The sequence below is a fragment of the Protopterus annectens genome, chromosome 6.part0, assembly GCF_019279795.1.
Source record: "Protopterus annectens isolate FY-2018-M chromosome 6.part0, PAN1.0, whole genome shotgun sequence".
Lineage (NCBI taxonomy): Eukaryota > Metazoa > Chordata > Ceratodontiformes > Protopteridae > Protopterus > Protopterus annectens.
In genome coordinates this window covers 1,372,885,565-1,372,907,516 of record NC_056737.1, presented here as the reverse complement: position 1 = coordinate 1,372,907,516, position 21,952 = coordinate 1,372,885,565, and the positions used below count along the sequence as shown (strand labels likewise).

The following is a 21,952-nucleotide window of genomic DNA, read 5'->3' as shown; positions in this document are numbered from 1 at the left end:
AATACCAGCAACATACTATGGAACATATTAAGCAAAACTTATCTACCTTTCCTGACTGTGCAGAAAATAAAGAATAACAGAAGCTTATGCATTCTGTAGGCCAAGTCAGCAAGCATACCGTGCAATGTGGGATTGACACCCTAGAAGGAACTTGCAGGGCAGCAGTCACAGGTTCTGTACTTGGAAGGCATGCCTGGCTTAAGGAGCAGACCTTGCCAGACCATATCAAATCAAAATTATTGGACGCTCCTCTGAACAAAGACCAACTGTTTGGCACCAAAGCAGAAGAGGTTTTAAAAAAGATGGAAGAAAAGGTTAAGTCTATGCAGACAGTCAAAGATTTTTTGCAAGTGCAGCCTCCAAGATTCAGTAGGCATTGCCCCTCAAAACATTGGTCCTTTCCAGCCCCCTCAAGGCCATCTCAAACTAGACCCAGGGGAAACAGACCCCCCAGATTACAGTCTCAGGGTATGCAGAGATCTAAGCAATGGAGTACTTCCACTTCTAAAGCAGGGAGTGTTAAGCCACCCCTTTACAGAAAGAATTCACAATGACTTCTCAACTCCACTCCTCACCTCTGCCCAACTGCTCGTGCCTCTAGGAGGACCACTTGCCCACCATGCAAAAAATTGGACCTCCATTACCAACAATTGATGAGTCCTCAACATAGTATCCCAGGGGTAAAAATTTTGTTTCCACATACTGCCAACCCCAAAAGGGTTCCCAGACCTTCCTCCAAACCAGTGGGCAGAGGCACAAAAGCAAGGTCAGTCCCTGCTCTCCATAAGGGCAATTCAGCCTGTTCCTGCAGAACAGATAGACCAAGGTTTTTATTCCAGACCTTTCCTGGTACCTAGAAAAGAGGGCACCTGGCGCCCACTTTTAGGTCTATCCATTCTATACACCTTCCTGGTGGTACCAATATTCAAAATGCTCACCCTACAGCAGCTTCTCTCTATGTTGTCCATAGATGCCTGGTTAGCCACCGTAGACCTAATGGAGGCCTATCTGCACATCCCAGTCAGGGACTCCTGCAGGAAATATCTACGTTTCAGTGCAGGGTCTATGCATTGACAGTTCTCTGCACTTTCCTTTGGCTTACTCACTGCTCCCAGAATGTTCACAAAACGCCTGGCTCCAGCCATTGACTATTGCAGGCAGAGAAATATTCATATTTACCCTTACTTGGACAATTGCCTGATTCAGGCAGACAGGAAAAGCTGTTGCAGCACCTGACATTTGTAAAGGACCTTCTAACCTCCCTGGGGTACACCATCAACGAAAAGAAATCCAAGCTAGTCCCTAGTCAAAAATGTGTATTTCTGGTAGCAAGATTGGACACAACATCTCTGATAGGCCTGTTTTTCTGAAGTAATGCTATCTGACAGGCTACTTCGCTGAAATGAACACCACAACCCAGATTTTTATAAGGAAAATCCTGCAGGCTCTAGGGTTCATGGCCTCCTGCATTCTAATTCCATATGCCAGACTGCATATGAGGAAACTTCATTGGTACTTAAAAAGTCTTTGGTGCTAACATTCTCAGGACCTGGATACCTATAATACGTTGCCTAAGGAAAGAGTTTCTGTGGTGGGCAGCAGCATGCAACCACAACAAGGGACTTCCCTTTACATAACTCCACGCTGCCCAGACCCTAACCACAGATGCATCAGACTATGCCTGGGGTGCACATCTGGACGGCAGGTGCATTCAGAGCCACTGGAGCCCAAATCAAATTCATCTGCACATCAACCAAAAAGAGATGCTAGCTGTTGACCACGCTCTGACAGCTTTCAGATCCTTACTCTCACCGGGGCCCCTACTAATCAAAACAACAACACCACAGTTATGTGGTACATCAACAAGCAAGGGGAACCCACTCTTACCCACTATGCAGGCTAGCCATGACCCTGTGGAACACAGCCTCAGCCAAGCATATTCACCTGCAAGCTCAATTCCTGCCAGGCAGCCAAACCTCTCTGGCAGACAACTTGAGCAGAAATCTAGACCCACATGAGTGGCAATTAAACCACAACACCTTCAGCCTTGTGACCCAGAAATGGGGTACCCTGAAGGTGGACCTATTTGCCTACCCCTACAGCCACCAGCTCATCAAATTCTGCACCAGGGTACCTCGCAGCGAGGCCTGGAAAGAGGATGCCCTAGCCTTCCAGTGGGCAAATCTCTCAATCTATGCATTTAACCCCTCAGCCTCTTCTTACAAGAGTATTGCTCAAGATAAGGCAGGAAAAAACAAGGGCAATCCCGATTGCCCCAGACTGGCCACGCCAATACTGGTACCCACTACTACACAGTCTGTCACCAGTGCCCCATGGCACCTATCCCAGATCCCAACCCTCCTGACTCAGCAGGAGGGACAGATCTTGCATCCACAATTGCAGACCTTGAACCTTGCAGCCTGGCTTATTCCTTAAATTCTCCTCCAGTGGCCAGCCTAAGCAAGCAGGTACTGGATGTCATATGTGAAGCCAGACAACCCAGTACAAGGAAATCCAATGCTGATAAATGGAAGGTATTGTTCCTGGATTTCTTCTAAATGAGCAGATACAGCACATCCCTCCTTACCTCTCATCCTGGATTATCTAACAGACCTACTCCACAGAGGCCTGTCCTTCTCCTCCATTAAGATCCATGCCTCTGCCATCTCTGCTCATAGCAATGAGCCACCTCTCTTCTCGCACCCTGTCATCAGACCGTTCCTGAGAGGGGCTAACAGCTTAAGACCACCAAGCAGAGCCCCTACCACTGCTTGGAACCTTAATTTTGTGTTGGGAAAGCTCATGCTACCCCCCTTTGAGCCTGCAGCGTCAGCAGAGTTAAAATTCCTCTCTTGGAAAACAGCCTTGCATCTGACCATCACTTCAGCTAGAAGAGTGAGATACAAGCAATTATGGCTGTGGAACCCTTCATTATTTTTCAATATGACAGGGTCTCCCTCAGGACTAACCCAACTTTTATGCTTAAAGTAGTGTCCAGTGTGGCTCTCAACCAATCTATCCATTTACCCACCTTTTTCCCTAATCCTCAAAATAAGGGGGAAAGGATCTTGCACTCTAGATGTGCACAGACCGCTCAGGTTCTACCTTGATAGGACTAAAGCCCTTCAGGAAATCTGACTAGTTACTAGTCAGCTTTGCACCAGGGGCAGAGGGCAAGGCCATATCAAAACAAACCATCTCCAAATGGATAGCACACTGTATCTATTTCTGTTACAAACAACATGGGAAACCACCCTCCCAGGGGGTCAGAATGCATTCCACTAGGGCAACTTCAACCTCTACAGCCTTTCTCAGAGGTGTCCCTACCAGGGACGTTCTGGAAGCTGATATTTGGAGTTCTGTTCATACCTTCACCAAGCATTACCACCTGCTTGTCTCTTCCAAATCCAGGGCGAGCTTTGCAACAGCAGTCCTGCAGGACATAATAGCCAGCCCCAACTCTTCTTGACTGCCTCCGCCCATTCTTCAGCTTTGGGAATCAACCCAAGTGTGATGACTGCAACAGTGAAACACGAAGAATATAGTACAGTTGTGTACACTTAGCATAAATGTAGATGTTCGAGGGTATTCACTGTTGCCATCCTGGTTTCCCACCTTCCAGCCCCCTTGTCTCTCTCTCTCTCTCTCTCTCTCTCTCTCTCTTCCTCACTCCTTACAGGGCTGTTGGTATTTACTTTTTACTGGTGGTGTTTTTCCACCATAACTTAGCTCCCTATTTGGGGGCTTCTGACATTTGGGGCAAGAAAATTGATGTAATAGTGTTAACTTCCTGTTTTTATACTCCTGACGACCTGATGTCAGTCCTGAAGTGACAACAACCGACTCAAAATTACTAAGCCTCTGGTATTCAGGCCGACTGAGGGCTACCCCTGGCAGGATAACCCCAAGTGTGATGACTGCAACAGTGAATACACTCTAACATCTACATTTATGGTAAGTGTACACAACTGTACTTTGTGAAAACTTCACTTGTTTACTTAATTTTCCCGTCTTTATTTAGATTTCCGTTATATATTTTGCATTCCTTTTTGACTTGTGCTAAATTTCCTAGTTTCCTCCTTTTCTTGTACTCTCATCCCTCTTGATACTATTAGTATCTTTTCCTTAGTACTACATTTTATGTAGTTTCTCTTCATACCATTGTTGGTGGCTGTTCTTTGCCTTTATTTGTCTCTCTTTAAAAAGAAAACAAAAATAGTAGTAGTAGTAAAAATAGTTTATTTTTTTTTTCCTTTCTTGATGGTTGGTGTGACAGTATGGCAGATAAAGCTCCATCAGGCTTTAAAAAATGTACTAAGTGTGGGCTTAATCTTCCTTTATCAGATGCCCACACTTTGTGTATACTGCTTAGGACTGCTTCACTTACAAGAAAATTGTTCTGTTTGCTGTGGGTTTAACCCTAGAGCGTTAGCTGAACATAAGAATAAACTGATTCTTAAAGGCCTTTTGCTGCCTTCTTTTGGAGACACTATATCCGGAGAGAAATCTCTGAATACAAAGACTAAAATAAAATCCTCATCGCTAAAGCAGAGTTCTTAAAGGAAAGGTCTCTCAAAGATCTGACTTCACACTCTGATCTGAAGAAGCTGAAAATGTCTGATCGGACTCCTTCAGATCCAAGGAGACCAAAATTATCTCCGCCATCCTTCTCGGATCTGACACTGTCTAAGTCAGATCTAGCTGTTGCTGACCCTTCATCTTCTGTTATTTTACCAAGGACTCTGTTTTCAGCATTGGTGTATCCCATACCCTCTAGGATACCTTCCCCATTTCTGGACTGACCCAGGTCTCCTTTGGTGTTTTCCACTATTTCTTCCAGAAGTCTCAAAAAGGAAGATGTGGAAAGAGTGGTGAGGAAGATGATCTCAGCGCAGGGTGAGATGTGTATCCCCTCAGCTCCTACTCCTCTGGGTCAGGAGGTCCATTTTTCTGTTGCATTCCCACTACAAGTTCCTCATCTGACTCCTTCAGTGGTCTCAGAGTCTATGGATCCCAGCTGGCTGGATCCGTCTGGCTGAGGTCCTAGGATTGCTGTATCCTTGGATCCTAGGCTTACTCTGAGTGCTCCGATCTTGTCTGATCTAGAGTTCTCAGAGCTGAAGCTTCCCTGTCAGATCCAAGGTGTTGCAGTCAACTCCAAGGGTTTTGGAGCAGTTTGTGCACCTTGGATCCTTGGCATTAGCTCAACTATGGGTTCCATCTTGGGGATTTTGCCTTTGGAGTAGGGGAGAGCAATAATCCCCGAAGCTTGCCTTCTTGGAGTCAAGGTCTCCACTTTCTCAGGGGTGATGCTTTTGAGGTTGTGCAGAGAGTTTTCTCTGCCTCGACAGAATGGACTGTTCCAAACCCCTCAGATCCTAGATCTTCAACCATGACGTCTCTGTATTCGGAGACTCACCAGATTTTTCCATGTGGACAGCAAGTAACAAGACCCCAGGCTTACCCACAGGGAATCTTGATTATTTCTTCTGATACATCTCCAGAGCATCCCATGGTGGAGGTCCCCTAAGATGTACAAGAGGAAGCCCCTGGACTCACCGGAGGAGTCCAGCACAAAAGATACAAATTTCTATGAAGGTGAAGGGTCCCCATGGTCACCTCCTGAAGATTTCATTTGGAGACATCCTTGAAATTCTTAAACAGAGATGTGGCTGGATGCCCAACAACTCTTTGTCTGAGGAGTCCTTATTCCTGGAGACCATTGGGATTGGTCCATCTACATCCTTGGTGACTCCGCTTGTGGATAAGCTCATTTGAGTTGATCTCTGGGTGGACATGAAAGGAACCTGACACCATTGAACCTATATCTGAGACCAGATAAGATTATGGCACTACCCATGGACAAGCAGTTTTAGGAAAGGGGTGCCCGTTGATGTCATGGTTGTAGTGATGGCCACCAAAAAGGAACTTGCGGACGAAAGTTCCACTGTCCATTCCCCCAAACGGGAGTCATGGGCGATGGACAGATTTGGGAAGCCTATCTGTATCAGTGACCTTCGTTTTAAGGTCTCTGAATTATTTAGCACACTTCATAAGACTTTTATGAGGGATTTGATTAAGGAGTTGTCTAATAACTCCTCAGGAGCGGTTTCTGAAGGTGTTCAGTCATCTGTGGCTTCACAGTTGGCTACCCTGCAGTCCATTTCTAATGTCTTCCATGAGTTTGGTTTTGCATGTAGCAGAAGGAACCTCAAGGGCAGTGGTTCAGGCATTTCCATTAGAAGGCATGCTTGGGATGAGCTTGTGTGATTTTTGTAGAGCCCTTCAAGTCCTCATTTATCAGTGCTCCCCTTGATGATGCATCTTTGTTTGGCCCCAAGGTGAAGGGCATACCGTCCAGGTGTGAAAAGGTTGGAGAGACCCTGTCTGTCATGGGAGTATGTTTTTCAATCCCTGAAAGGCCCAAGGCCAGTGGATGAGCTCATTTGAGTTGATCTCTCGGTGGGAGTGAAAGGAACCTGACACCATTGAATCTAAACCTTGGAGACCAGATAAGATTATGGCATTACCCGTGGACAAGCAGTTTTGAGGAAAAGGGTTCCCGTTGATGCCATGGTCATAGTGGCGGCCACCAAAAAAGAACTTGCCAAAGAAAGTTCCATTGTCCATCCCCCCAAAAGGAATGTGCGATGGACAGATTTGGAAAGCGTATCTGTTTCAGTGACTTTCGCTTTAAGGTCTCTGAATTGTTTAGCACACTTTACAAGACTTGCGAGGGATTTGATTTAGGAGTTGTCAAACGCCTCCTCGGGAGCGGTTTATGAAGGCGTTTATTTGTGGCTTCTCAGTTGGCTACCCTGCAATCCATTTCTAATTTCTCTGAGTTTGATTTTGCATGTAGCAGAAGGAACCTCAAGGGCAGCAGGTTCAGGCATTTCCATTAGGAGGCATACTTTGATACGCTTGTGTTATTTTGTGGAACCCTTCAAGTCCTAGTTTTTCAGTGCTCCCTTTGATGGCACATCTTTGTTTGGCCCCAAGGTGAAGGACATTCTATCCAGGAGTGAAAAGGATGGAAAGACCCTGTCTGCCAAGGGTGTATGTTTTTCAACCCCTCAAAGATCCTTTTCCAGGAATCAATGGGGCAGTCGAAAGATGTTGTTCAACAAGTCTCGGTCTGTTCCAAGATGCCCATGGAGGAGATTCCCCCAGAGGCAAAAGACTGCACCCACGCAGCTGAGGTGACCTGCAGAACTAGGGGTCCAGAGAAACCTCCTTTGACGGACCCTACCAGTGCTACTGAAAGGAAGCCCATTTGCCCACTTCTGGAGGCAGTCAGGGGATGTTAAACCTTGCACCAGAGAGCCTGGTTAGACTTAAGATACTTGGGTGCAAAGGATTATTTTCAGAAGCTATACAATTCCCTTTTCCCTTCCTCCAACAAACTCAAAAAAATCCCCGATGTTCCACCCAGTCAGAGGGAAGCAGCAGCAATTCAAGTTCAAACTCTGCTAGAAAAGTCATCCAAGAGGTCCCACCAGACCAGATAGAATTCGGAACTTACTCAAGGTTTTTTAGTGCCAAAGAAAACAGGGGACTAGAGACTAACTTTGAGTCTTGCCAGTTTAAACAAGTCAGTTCAACTAACCAAGTTTTGGATGGTCACAGTTCAGTCTATTCTCCCATTTCTGGGCAAGGTTGACTGGATGTGCTCAATAGACCTTCAGGATGCATACTATCCTATAAAGATACTGAACAGACGATCCAGCAGGTATTTACGCTTCTGGCTGGGAGCCAGTTATTACTGGTTCAGAGTTCTGTCCTTTGGACTCTAAACAGCCCCTGGGTGCTTACCAAGTGTATGGCAGTAGCAGCTCACTTGAGACTGCAAGGATTCTGAGTGTTTCCAAATCTAGATGACTGGCTCCGGCATCATCTAATAAGGGCAAGAGATCAGGGTGTTCTTCGTGTTTCACTGTTGCAGTCATTACTTTTGGGTAATCTGCTGGCATGTTGCCCTCAGTTTGCCTGATTAACAAAGTCTTGGGTCCTGCGTTGGTTGCTATCCCTTCTTCCATGACGCCAGGTCGTCAGGGGTATAAAACATGCAGCCAAATTACATCAGTCTTTCTTGATGTGCGGTGCCCGAAGCAGAAGCAATTCGCAAGTGACAGTTGTCCGACTCCTGAAATTTTCATTTTCGAGTTTCAGAACCGAATTCTTCAACTAAAAAGCTAAGTAGCCCGTTGGGGAAACTTTTTCTTGCTCCTTACCGATGTCAGTAAAAGTTAATAATTGCATTCCTTGTAGGAAGCAAATACCTCATAAGGATTTTCATTTGTACTGTATTCCTTGCCTAGGCCCTGACCAAAACGTACCTTGCTGTCTGTTTTGTGCTAAATTTAATCAACGCACTATTAAACGTCTGTATATTTTTGCTTCTAAATATTTTGGCTCACGTTTTAATTATCCAGAAATGTCGTTGGTTAGCAATCCGACTACCGGAATACCTAAAAAACGCAAAGAAAAAGACAGAGACAGGCTGTTGAGGTCCAAAACTGATAACACTTTTACTAAACCAGTCGCCAGTTTGCCGGTACTCAGTGAGGCGCTTTTGCAGCCCCTGATACTCGCTACTTCTGATTTGCAGGCCCCTACTGAGACCCATTTGGAGTCCAGTATGCCGCGAGATGCTTCAATTATGGAACCCGTGGATGTCTCTACCTTAGATGGGTCCGGAGCCGCTGTGCAGGCACTGGCTTCTGAGGGTGTTTTCTGGCCTACAGATTTATATATTAGACCGACGCCATCTTCAAAACTAAGGACAAAATCTAAATCTATGTCTAAAAAGCGATGCCTGGGCCACATGTGCAGGCCTCTATGCCTAAAAAAACAAATGATCAAAGTGGCTGAAGATTTAATTACTCTGATCAAGGTTAGCCACCCCCCTCCCCCTTCTAAGAGGCCTAGGCAAGACATTGGTTATGAATCTTATGAACAGGATTCTATTTCTTCTGACTCTTCTCATGAACAGGATTTGTCTATATCTACTTATGAGCACTCTGATGCAGAAGATTCCATTCCTTCTGCTTCTCCCCCTGAGGATTTTTCTTTTTGGGAAACTTTACATACCTTAAGGGAACATTTCCACTGGGAAAGTCAGGATTTCTCTGAATCTAAAAAGAGACTTGGGGATTTTCTTCTTCCTCAGCCTAGGCCTTTGGTTTGCCTCCTGTTCTAGACATTGTTGATGTTTTTTCAGAATTTAGTATGGCTCCTGATTCTCTGCCTCCGGCTCCTTGTAAGCCAGACAGATACTACAGGGTTCTTGACTCCCACAAATTCCTTTTCAAAAATCCTATTGCAGATCCTGAAATCATTTCTCAGGGTCCCAAGGGCATTAAGGCCTCTACTGCTAAAAATCCTACCTCTTCTGATAGAGATTCCAGGGCGCTGGATAGATGGGGTAAGAAGGTTTCCACTTCTGCAACCTTAGCAGTCAGGGCTTTAAACTGTCAATTTCATATGCTTAAATATCAACAGCATATCATGGGACTGCTTAAACAGAAAATGATAATTTCTGACTGTGTGGAAAATAAAGATTTACAGGATTTATTGCATTCAGCTGAACAAGTTGGAAAGCATACTTTCCAATGTGGTTTTGATTCTTTGTAGGCCTCTTGCAGGGCTGCTGTAACTGGGTCTGTGCTAAGAAGGCATGCTTGGCTCAGAGAGCAAACTCTGCCTGATCATGTTAAAGCAAAATTGTTGGATGCTCTTTTGCAACAGGACCATCTCTTTTGTAATAAGGCTGAAGAAGTTTTAAAAAAGATGGAAGATAAAGCTAAATCTATGCAAACTGTGAAAAATTTCTTGCAAGTGCAACCTCCAAGATTTAGTAGGCACTGGCCTGATAAGAACTGGTCTTTTCCAGTTCCTTTGAGAGCCACTCAAGTCAAACCCAGACATTCCAAAGGTTCCAGGTTTCAGTTACAAGGGACTTTTAGAACAAAACAACGGGGTGCCTCCTCCAAATCTGGAAACAACAAGGCACCTCCCTATGGTAAACAGTCTCCATGACTTCCCTTTACACTTACCAAGCACTTACCTTTTAGCCACCCCTTTGGGGGGAAAACTGGCACTTCATGCAAGAAACTGGCAACTTATAACCCATGACAAATGGGTTTTAAATATAGTATCCCAGGGATACAGATTTCATTTTCACACATTGCCAGTCCCAAATGGATGGCCAGACCTGCCCCCAAATCAGTGGGTAGAGACCCAGAAACAAGTACTGTCCCTCATGAACATGGGGGCTATTTAACCAGTCCCAGAAGAGGAAAAGGGACAAGGTTTCTATTCAAGACTTTTCCTGGTACCCAGAAAATACAAATCATGGCATCCAATTCTGGACTTATCTACTCTAAACACGTTTCTGGACATCCCAAAATTCAAGATGCTGACTCAACAGTTACTTCCTATGCTAGGCAAAGATGCCTGGTTGGTAACTCTAGACTTAAGAGGCTTACCTGCATATCCCAATCAGGGAATCTTGCAGAAGATACCTCCGCTTCAAAGCAGGCTACTTTCATTGCCAGTTCCATTAGGCTTATCTACTGCACCCAGGGTCTTCACAAAGTGCCTGGCTCAAGTAATTGTATTTTGCAGACAAAGAAATATTCAAATATATCCATACCTGGACGATTGTCTAATTCAGGCAGAAAACAGTGACATTCTTCTAAAACATCTGGTGTTTGTAAAAGGGTCCTAACTTGTCCTAGGTACACCATAAATGAAAAGAAATCACAACTGGTACCCTCTCAAAAAAAATTACGTTCCTGGGTGCAAGCTTGAATACAACTGCCCAGATGGCTTACCTTACGCCAGAAAAGCAGAATCATTTGGTAACTTACTTCAAACAGGTGGCCACAAAAACCCTGCTGTTATCTGCAAGACAAATTCTGCAAGCCTTGGGGTTCATGGCCTTCTGCATTCTTCTAATTCCATATGCAAGACTGCATATGAGGAAACTTCAGTGGTACTCTTTTGAGTGTGTACCTTTAGCTCCCAGTGGGCGTGGCTTCAGCATTTAAAAAATAAAGTTTTCACCTTGTATTTTTAACAAATACCCATTGACAGAGAAGATATATCAATACAATTGTGTTTGCCATCATGTATGCTTTAAGATAAAATTTTCTGATACCTTGTATGTAACATAGTTTTGGAATTATTAATGCAAGTATGAACAGGCAATATTTGATGCCTAGAGGCGCAGTAGGAGGTAACTGCAGAAACGCTTGGAGAAGTCACTCAGCTGTAATGAGTTAAAAAGTTTATGGAGTCAACATTGTCACAGCCTGGAAACAATGAATCCTATCGTACCTTGCCTGCCACTAGAGTTCCTGTGGTGGGCAGAGGCCTGCCATCAAAACAAAGGACAGCCATTTACTCCACCCCCTGCCACGCAAACCCTAACTACAGACGCATCAGACTATGCTTGGGGGGCTCATCTGGCAGGGAAGTGCATTCAGGGCAAATGGAGCCCAAATCAAATGCACCTACATATCAATCAAAAAGAGATGCTAGCTGTACAGAATGCACTGACAGCCTTCAAGAACTACCTTCATCCAGGACAATTTAATGATGAAGACGGACAACACCACAGTTATGTGGTACATAAACAAGCAGGGGGTACATACTCATACCCCATTTGCATACTAGCCATGGCATTGTGGAACATGGCCTTGACCTTATTAAATACAACTACAAGCTCAATTCCTGCCAGGAAAGCTGAATACTCTGGCAGACGAACTAAGCAGAAATCTCATGGACCCACATGAATGAAAACTGGAACCACGGATTTTCAACATGTTGACACCAAATGGGGGGGGAGTCCAGACATAGATCTTTTTGCCTCACCCCAGCAGTATCAGTTGGACAAATTCTGCAGAACAACTCATCACAAAAGAGCCTTGAAAGTGGATGCTGTATCATTCAGCTGGAAAAATCTATCAGTCTGTGCTTTTCCCCCTCTGCCTCTGCTCTCCAAAGTTCTACTAAAAGTCAAACAGGACAAACCAAAAATTATTTTGATTGCTCCAGACTGGCGTCGCCAGCACTGGTACCCACTCCTGTGCGATGTGTCACACCTTCCACTGTGACACCTGCCTCAGTCACCTTACTTACTGTGTCAGCAGAACAACCAAATTCTGCACACTCATCTCCAAACTTTGAATCTTGCAGCATGACTAATCACCTAAATTCACCCTTAGCATCCCTCAGCAAACCTGTGACGGATGTCATTTTAGAGGCAAGAAGGCCTAGTACTAAAAAATCTTATGCTGACAAATGGAAAAGATTCTGTGCCTGGAATCAATCACAAGGGATAATTACAGCAGTGCCCAATATTCCTCAGATTTTACAATACTTAACTGAGAATGCTTCACAAGGGCCTGTCCTTTTCTTCCATAAAAATCCATACCTCAGCCATTTCAGCTCATTACAACACAGAACCCCCCCCCCACCTTCTCTCATCCTGTGCTAAAGCAGTATCTCAGAGGGGCCAAAAACTTAAGACCACACAGGAGAGCTCCAACCCCTGCCTGGGACCTCAATTTTGTATTGGGAAAAACTCTCTTCCTCCTTTCGAGCCAGCTGCAGACTTAATTTCTTTCTTGGAAAACAGCTTTTCTTTTAGCAGTCACTTCAGCTAGAAGGATTTCCGAATTACAGGCTCTTATGGCAGTGGAGCCTTTCATTATTTTTCATGCAGACAGGGTCTCTCTCGGGACCAGTCCATCCTTCATGCCTAAGGTGGTATCCAGTGTGGCTCTTAATCAGACCATTCATTTGCCAACTTTTTTTCCCCAATCCACAGAACAAGGGGGGAGTGGATTCTGCATTCATTGGATGTCCACAGACAACTTAGATTTTACTTAAACAGGACAAAATCTCTAAGAAAATTTGAACAAGTACTAGTGGCATTTGCTGCAGGGGCAGAGGGAAAGGCTATTTCAAAGCAGACTATTTCCAAATGGATAAGCCATTGCATTCGTTTCTGCTATATGCACCATGATAAAACTATCCCCGAGGGGATCAGATCTCATTCCACCAGGGCTGCATCTACTTCTACAGCCTTTGTCAGAGATCTTCCTACCAGAGACATACTAGAAGCTGCTACATGGTGCTCAGTTCATACATTCACCAAACATTACCATTTACCTTTCTTCTCTAAATCCAGAGCTGGCTTTGCCACTGCTGTCCTGCAGGGCCTTATAGCTGGTCCTAATGCTGTATAAATCCATCCTCCCAACCATAGCTTTGGGAATCTACCCAAATGTAATGACTGCAACAGTGAAACATGAAGAACATAGTACAGTTGTGTACACTTACCATAGATGTTCGAGTGTATTCACTGTTGCAGTCCTGGTTACCCTCCCTCCAACCCCCTGTTTTCTCTTACTATATCTCTACTTTCCTTTACTATGTTTAAAAGCCTTTTTGGTGTATTTGCTTTTGTTTGGAGGTATATTTTTGTGTTTTTAATTACTTAAATATTTGGCTCCCCATTTGGGGGGGCACCTGACATCCGGGGCAAGAAAAAACTGATGTAATGGCGTCGGCTGCATGTTTTATACCCCCTGATGACCTGACGTCATGGAAGAAGGGACAGCAACCGATGCAGGTCCCAAGACTTTGTTAATCAGGCTGACTGAGGGCAACCTGCCAGCAGATTACCCAAATGTAATGACTACAACAGTGAATACACTCTAACATCTACATTTATGGTAAGTGTACACAACTGTACTTTCTCCAGACTTGCTCTCTTCTGGGGATAACCCTAAACTTCAAAAAGTCTCAACTCAAACCAACTCAGAGTCTAGACTTCGTAGGAGTGATACTCAACACAGTCAGCCATAGCTTCACTACAACCTTCAAGAGTTCAGACCATAAGATCACAGGTCAGAAAGATGAGTTGCAGTACCAAGATTTCAGCCCTACCTGGTCCTTCAAGCTCTGGGTTCAATGGCAACTGCAATAACATTAGTTCCTTTAGACAGATTTTACATGAGAATTCTTCAGTGGATGCTAGCCATACAGTGGTCAAAACTTTACCAGCCTATGTCTTATCAGATAATAATCACTCACATGCAATAGAAATCTCAGGTGGTGGATTTTATCAGATCAGATTCTGCAAGGCTGTCAGTTTTTTCTCACTCAGCCAAAGGTGATAGTGGCTTCAGATGCTTTCCAGCTGGTGGGAGGCATTTTCTGTAGAAAGAAGCTCAAGGCACTTGGTCTACGAAGAGGCCAACTTGCACATCAGTGTCCTAGAGATGAGAGCAGTGCTTTAGTGTTGCAGGCCTTCCAGAATGCACTCCCTTTGGGGACTATTGCAATTCAGCCAGACTACATGTCAGTAGTTTGATGCATCAACAAGCAAGAAAGGACCAGATCCTACCCCTTGTGTCGAGAAGCTCAGTTTGGCAATGAGTAATTTCATCCAACCACTTTCTCATAGCACACATATTCCGGGGAATCCAATGTAATAGCAGACTGAGTAGGTGCATTCTTTCTTCCTCATGAATGGTCCCTCAACAAGAACGCCACAGAAATAATTTTCCGTCAGTTTGACCAGCCTTGCTGTGATCTTTTTGCCTCCCCACTAAACAGCAAATGCAGCAGGTACTTTGCCCTAATCCCCTCACAGGGGAAAATCACCGAAGGATACTATACTTCTTGATTGTGCCCCCCCAGTCTACTCTCTGCTTTTACACCCATATTGCTAATTCCAAAATTCCTTCAGAAAGCTGCCATGTTGAAGAGCAAAGTCATCCTCATTGCACCTTACTGGCCTAGACAAATTTGGTTCTCCTACCTTTGGCCTTACTTGATTCACCAACCTTGGATTCTGGATCCAACTTCAGACCTCCTGTCTCACCCAGCAGGCATGATTCATCCAAACATAACCACCCTTAGGTTGACTGCCTGGCTTTCTCTAATTCCACTGTTAGCCAGACAACCGATGCTCTCTTCACCTGTTCCTCAGATATTTTTATCGTCTCATAAGACTTCTACTAGAAAGCTCTATTCCAGCAAATGGAAGAGGTTTGTTCATTGGGCTTATCTAAATAATATTGAACCCTTTTCAGCCCCTATACGTAGCATTCTTGAATTTTTGTCCCATCTTTTTAAAAGAGGAGCTAGTTCATCGACCATTAAAGTTCAGTTAGTGGCCATATCATATTTTCACTTTGGTTTTAATGGTTCCTCTGTTGCCTCTCATAAATTAAGCAAAGCCTTCTTGAAAGGCACTCTTCTTCTAAGACCTCCTTTTAGCCATCCTACTCCTCCATGTGACCTGAATCTGGTAGTGCAGGCTCTTGGTAAATCCCTCTTTGAACCAACAGCTACATTTGACTGTGACGCCCCAACACTTGACCAGTAATCAAGGAACCTCAGTCCTCACCAGTAGCACCAGTGGGTGATGTACATTGTGAGGATGACAAGTATGTACACACTCACGCACTCACACACTCGCACACAATTTCCAGATGCAGCTCTCTGCATCCAGTGCAATTTCCCTTAAGAGCACACGGAGACCACAGTCATTCTGGGGATGGTTTCTCCCTCTTTCTCCAGATGCCCAATAATACTCCCCACTGGCACAGCTACAGAGTTTAGATCTTAGCTGTGTGGCCAAGCCAAGACCTCAGCACCTTCTGTCCAATCAGTGCTTCATGTCCCTACCCAAGTAGCTGACACACACACTTTGAGGTTTGATTTGCACACACACACACACACACACACACACACACACACACACACACACACACACACACACACACACACACACGCCATCCAGGACAGGCTGGCACAGGTTTACTAGCTATGCCCCCTTCTGCTCAAACTATAAGGTAGTTATCACTGGCGCGAGCCAGGTCCTGATCAGCTACTTTAAGGCCCTTAACAAAGGGGGTCCAATCTTACTGTGTAATGTTACTATTAATCCAAATGGTAGTTTGATCAAGAGCAAGGCTATTAGGAGTGACCTACACAGTGTCACCAAATAAGTATGCAAGTACTCTCAGAATTTAAATGTCTCACAAATATCCGTCCCAATGAAAGGTTTAAATATGTTTAACAATAAATAATAAAAGCACAAGAAAATACTCAGTAAATAATCAGAGTTGCATCAGAGTTCAAAATCACAGGAAATATTTAAAATATTGCAAGACAGTCTCAAATAAAGAAAATGTCTAAGCTATATTCCACTATATTCCTCACTATATCCAAGAGAACTTACTGTACCCTAGCAAGCAAGCAGATGTGTTGAGTGGATGTTCTTGTTAGGTCAAAGACAAAATACAAAATTCCCAATCCCTCAGAGTTCTTAATAACTCAAATATTACTGCTGGGATAGCTTGCCGAATGACATAACTTCTTGTCATCTGACTGTCCCAGGTGAAAACACGCACTGATATAGCTGGTAGCATTTAGCATCTATCTGTGAAAACACATGGCCTTTCTTAGATCGGAGGCAGAACTTGGAAGTCATAAAACAGTAAACACTTCCAAGACTATACAAAAAACTTCTAGATTTCCTTCTATTCCCATGTTGCAGTATTCAGTACTCTTGGGTTTCCTCCTGTTGCTACCCGAACTTCCGGCCAGTATTCAAAAGCTTGCAATCACTGCCAGGTGCATGCGACATCAGACATGGCTAGAGGTACTTGGGCCATAAAAGTGACATCTGCACATACCAGACCTCAGAACTTCTCTGCCGCCAGTTGAACGTCAGCTGTTCCTGCCGTGCCAGCTCTCTGATCAAGAATGTTAAGTACGCCACTGGGGATGTTTTGTTTTTGGGTCCCTGCACGTTTCTGTGGGTTCATGTCATCCAGGAAGGGTAACTGCAATTGCAACCGTCAGGTTCCCCATAAAGATGCCCATGAGCTCTGCCTGTTTTGTTTAGGGACTACGCATGAGCATAAGGCCTGCCCCATCTGACAGGCCTTTGTCCCAAAAACCCTGCTTAGCAGATTGCATGGGTTGAATATATACATATAGAATCTGTGATTCAAAGTGCTTAGTCTTCGGTTTGGAGGGGCTGTCCGATTAGCCTGTTGAGCTGCCCAAGAAAAAGTCCCAAAACTTCTAGGCCTGCAGTTGTAGCTGTGCCTCCACCACCTGACGTTCCTGTTGTGGCCAACGGCATGGAGGAACGATCGGTCACCGCTGATACGGGCAGAGCGTGCATCAATGTGGAAGCAGCAGAACCCGGAGCAGAAGACACATCCTCAAATGTCCCACAGATGTTGGCTTCCAACAGTGAGGGGGAACCTCTGCTTGCACCTGCCGCCCAGACGGATCCCTCCCCTACCACGCTGCTAAGTGACCCCAGACCTACTCTAACCCAGATGCCTAATAGGCCTTCTCTGAAAAAGGAGAAGAGAAAGCATACTTCTCCCCCTACAGAAAGCCAGCCTGATTGGCAGGCCTTTTCACAAAGTTTATTCAATGCCTTCATGGCCTTAAGGTCTGCTACTCCCTTACCCTCTCCAGTGTCCCCCCCCCCCCGTGATGAGTCCTAGGCTGCAGATAAGACACCTCTCAGGTGGAGTTGGAAGAATCCCCCGAGTCTTCCTCAGAGGATTCACTTTCCTATGTCTCACAATTAACCTCCCCTCTTGGCTATGCCTCCCCAGAGGAAGATTCTGCTGAAGCAGACTCCCCAGCTGAGGATCTCACCTTTTGGGAGACCATTACTAAGATGGAACATTTTAAATTGGACTCTTCTGAGATGACAGAAGTCCAGAAAAGATATTACAAACTCCTTCAAATGGACTCCCCTGTCCCTTCAGCTGTACCCCCAGTACTGCCAGCCTTTCTTGCTGAATTCACTGCAGCATCTCTCAACCCAGACTCTCAGCCTGACAGGTTCTGCAAAGTCCCAGAAAGGGCCAAATTTTTGGTTGTGCCCTTCTGCTGACCTTGGCACTGTGTTTCAGTGGACCAGGCCTCCAAACTACTTCCATCGTTTCCCCTCCTGCCTACTGACAAAGATAAGCATGGCCATGGAACGCCTGGGGAAGAAGGTTTACACATCTTCCTCCCTAGCTTTCAGGGAGTAAATTACCAAACCCATATGTCCATGTATGCCCTAGCCCGTTTGGAAAAGGGCTTTCATGACCTGGATCACTACCCCATCTTGGAGAGGTATTCCCCAGACCCTCAAAGAACAGTTGCATCTTTGTCAACCAGTTTTAGACATCCTCATTTCACAAGGTACTATTCAACCTGTCCTGCCTTCAGAAAAGGGAAAGTGATTCTATTCCAGGCCCATCTTTGTAGTCCCAAGGAAAGATGGGCCCTGGAGACCACTCCTACATCTTTCCCACCTAAATTTCTTTCTGCAAGTGCCCTTTCCGATTCTTACCTTGCAAACACTTTTTGTTCTGATCTTGCCTCAGGGGTTCATGACCACCTTGGACATCAAGGATGCCTACCTTCACATTCCCATCAGACCCAGTTTCAGGAGATACCTGCGATTCTATGTGACCTCCTCACATTATCAATTCTTGGTCTTGCCCTTTGGTCTATCTAAAACACTGAGGGTCTTCACCAAGTGCCTGGCACCAGTGGTGGCCTTCTGCATGAAACAAGGGATTCAAATTTTCCCCTTAGATGACCTGCTTATTTAGGCGGATTGCAAAGAATCCCTCCTACTCCATCTTCAGATCTCTCTTCCCCTCCTGCAGGTGCTGAGGTTCAAGATAAATTACTGTAAGTCCAACCTGACCCCTTCTCAAGACCTGATCGTCTTGGAGTGCAGAATCCGAACAGAGGTCATGAAGGCCTTCCTACCTCCCCAAAAGGTGGAAAGGTTAAGGCAGTACTTGCTCGTTGGCCTTCAGGCCACAGAATTGACTGCCAGGCAGTACCTCAGGCTCCTGGGCCACATGGCCTCGACCATTCCCATGCTACCATTGGCAAGACTTCACATGAGAAAGCTACAGTGGTACCCAAGATCCATATGGACTCTGCACTCTCATCCTCTGGAATTGATCCCCTTCTTAACTTGCCTCTAGAAAGAGATTCAGTGGTGGCTAAATCAGGTCAGCAACAACCAAGGCCTATACCTGCAAGTACCCCTGCCAGTGCAGGAAATGTACACAGATGCCTCAGACCTGGGGTGGGGAGCAGTCATGGGCTTACTAAGGGTCCAGGGTACTTGGCCCGAGTTCCTCCAAACAGGACCATATCGGTGTCAGAGAGATGAGAGCAATGCTTTTGGCCCTGAAGGCCTTTCTGCCCTCACTGAAACAAGACCCATTGAAACTGTTCACAGACAGCACAACAGTGCTGTGGAATGTTAACAAGTATGGGGAACTTGAGTCATATTTGCTATGCAGGCTTAACTCTTCTAGTCTGAGAGCTTGCCATAAAGCAGAGAGTCACACTTCAAGCAGTGCACATCCCTTCAAAACTGAATTCTCAGGCAGACACCTTAAGCAGGTCCATGTCATAGTCCCTTGAATTCTTGGACATAGTCCACAAATGGGGTACACCTTAAGTAGATCTGTTTGCCACCCCCATGAACAGACAACTTCCAGCTTTTTGCACCAGGCTGCCCATTCCTCTGGCGAGGGCAACAGACACCTTTTCAATTTCCTGGAAGGGGATATTTCTTTATGGATTTCCCCCCTTGCCATTTCTTCAAAAAGTGCTTCTGAAAATTCAGAAGGATAGACTGAAAATATTGTTGGTGACCCCCTTTAGGCCAAGAGAGTATTAGTTCCCCCTCCTCCTGCATTTTGCCAAAGGCAATCACCACAAGTTACCCCAAGGAATGGACCTTCTCGCACAGGACAAGGAATATCCAATACATTTTCACTGGCAAATCTCTACACTTCACCCTGTGGATGATAGAATTCTATGCAATGAGGACGTGATCACAGTCCTGCAGGAGGCCAGGGAACCTAATACTATGCGATCTTGTATATCTAAATGGAAAAGATTCTGTGTCTGGTGTCTTCAAAGACAGTTGAACCCCTTTCAGGGGGATGTCCCTCTGGTACTGTAATATCTGTGTGAATTTCTGCAGACAGAGTTAGCGTACTCCTTCATCAAGGCTCACCTGGCTGCAATTTCAGCTTGTCTGTCTCTAAAACCTCCTTTGGCTTCCAGAATGCCTGCAAAGTTGTTCTTAAATGGTGTGCTGCACCTCAGGCCCCCCAGGAAACTTATTCCCCCTCCCTGGGACCTGAATTATGTCTTGGAGAAACTCACCCCCCCCCTTTTGAACTGGCATCAATGCTTCTCTGAAACACTGCACATGGAAAACAGTACTCCTAGTGGCTTTGACATCAGCTAGAAGAGTGTATAGAGTTGCAAGCTCTCATGGCCATCCCCCCTTTCCTCATCTTCCACAAAGACAGGGCAACCCTTAGGACAAATCCTTTTTTCATGCCCAAGGTGGTCAGTGAGCTTTCCTTAAACCAAGCTATTCACCTCCCCACCTTGCTTGCCCACCCTCAGAGTGACTGTGAGAAAGTTTTACATTCCCTTGATGTGCACAGGCAACTCAGGTTCTACTTAGACAAGACTAAATCCATCAGAAAATCTGACCGGTTGTTTATCTTCTTCCACCCCAGGGCTCTGGGAAGCTATAACTAAACAGGCAATTTCTGCCTGGATTTCATGGACAATTACCTTCTGCTGTGCACATCATGGGAAATCCTTGGAATCCAAGGTTAAAGCACACTCCTCTAGCACCATGGCTTCCTCAGGAGCCTTCTTTAAAGGATTAGACACTGCCACCATTTTAGAAGCAACTACATGGACATCTGTCCATACATTCACCAAACATTACAGGTTGGATCCCATTTCTAGGTCCAGGGCTGGATTTGCAGGGCAATCCTCCATGGATTTCTGGAGAATTCTTTCCAGCCACCACCCTCTACATCACAGTGAGCTTTGGCACTCGCCCACGAGTACTGAATACTGCAGCATGGTAATAGAAAGATATAGAATAGTTCTGTAAAATCTTACTATAGCCATAGATGTCCTTCTCTTCCATGTTGCAGTATTCCTTCCCTGCCTCCTTTCCCACCTTTTCACTTTTTGGCTCTTCTTAGATGGCACTGAACTTGCACAGCACTCAGTTCTGAGGTCTGGTGTGTGCAGAAGTCACTTTTATGGCCCAAGTACCTCTAGTCATGTCAGGCATCCCATGCACCTGGCAGTGACTGCAAGCTTTTGAACATTGGCTGGATGTTTTGGTAGCAAGAGGAGGAAACCCAAGAGTACTGAACACTGCAACATGGAAGAGAAGGACATCTGTGGTAAGAGTTTACACAACTATTCTTTCTAGACATTGTGTCTGTTACTGCACCAAAACTGAGAGAGAACATCTTTTGTTTGACACAGCCATAAAGTAATTTAATTTCAACTATTCTTCTGAAGTTTTGCAAGATAATCTCCTGTGTTCCAGTTTCCCCTGTTAAAATATATACGTTAAAATATGTACATTTAAACAGTTACAGTAGTGTATATACATTTCTGCTCGCTACTTTACAAAATATCTTTTCAGCACACATCTGTACAATATGAAGTATAGTTCTAATACATCTGTAACACAAGCATCTTACATGAAGCATGTTGACATTCACAAATTATGCAACTATTTACAAAATTCCAGAAACCTATGCAGTATCTACTTTTGTTACACTTCTGTATAAGTAATATTAATATTCACAATTGACATATAATTTACTGCCAGCCCAGCTATCTGGAATTTTGTATCTCCTTTTGTTACAGTGACCTTAAATATCTTTCCTGGAAGACTGTCTGTCTGGTGTCTGTTAACCTCTGCCAGACAAATGTTTGAGATTCAAGCCTTGTCCTGTAAACCACCATACTTGATTTTTCACAAGGGGAGAGTTGCACTGCACACTAATGCTTCCTTTCTTCCTAAAGTGGTGTCAGA

At 44.9% G+C, this 21,952-nt stretch overlaps 1 protein-coding gene across 1 annotated transcript in view; it reads left to right on the top strand.

The window, feature by feature from the left end:
* Nucleotides 1–21,952, top strand: part of ACTR3 (actin related protein 3) — an 859,006-nt gene that overhangs the window by 415,141 nt on the left and 421,913 nt on the right. The window lies entirely within an intron of this gene.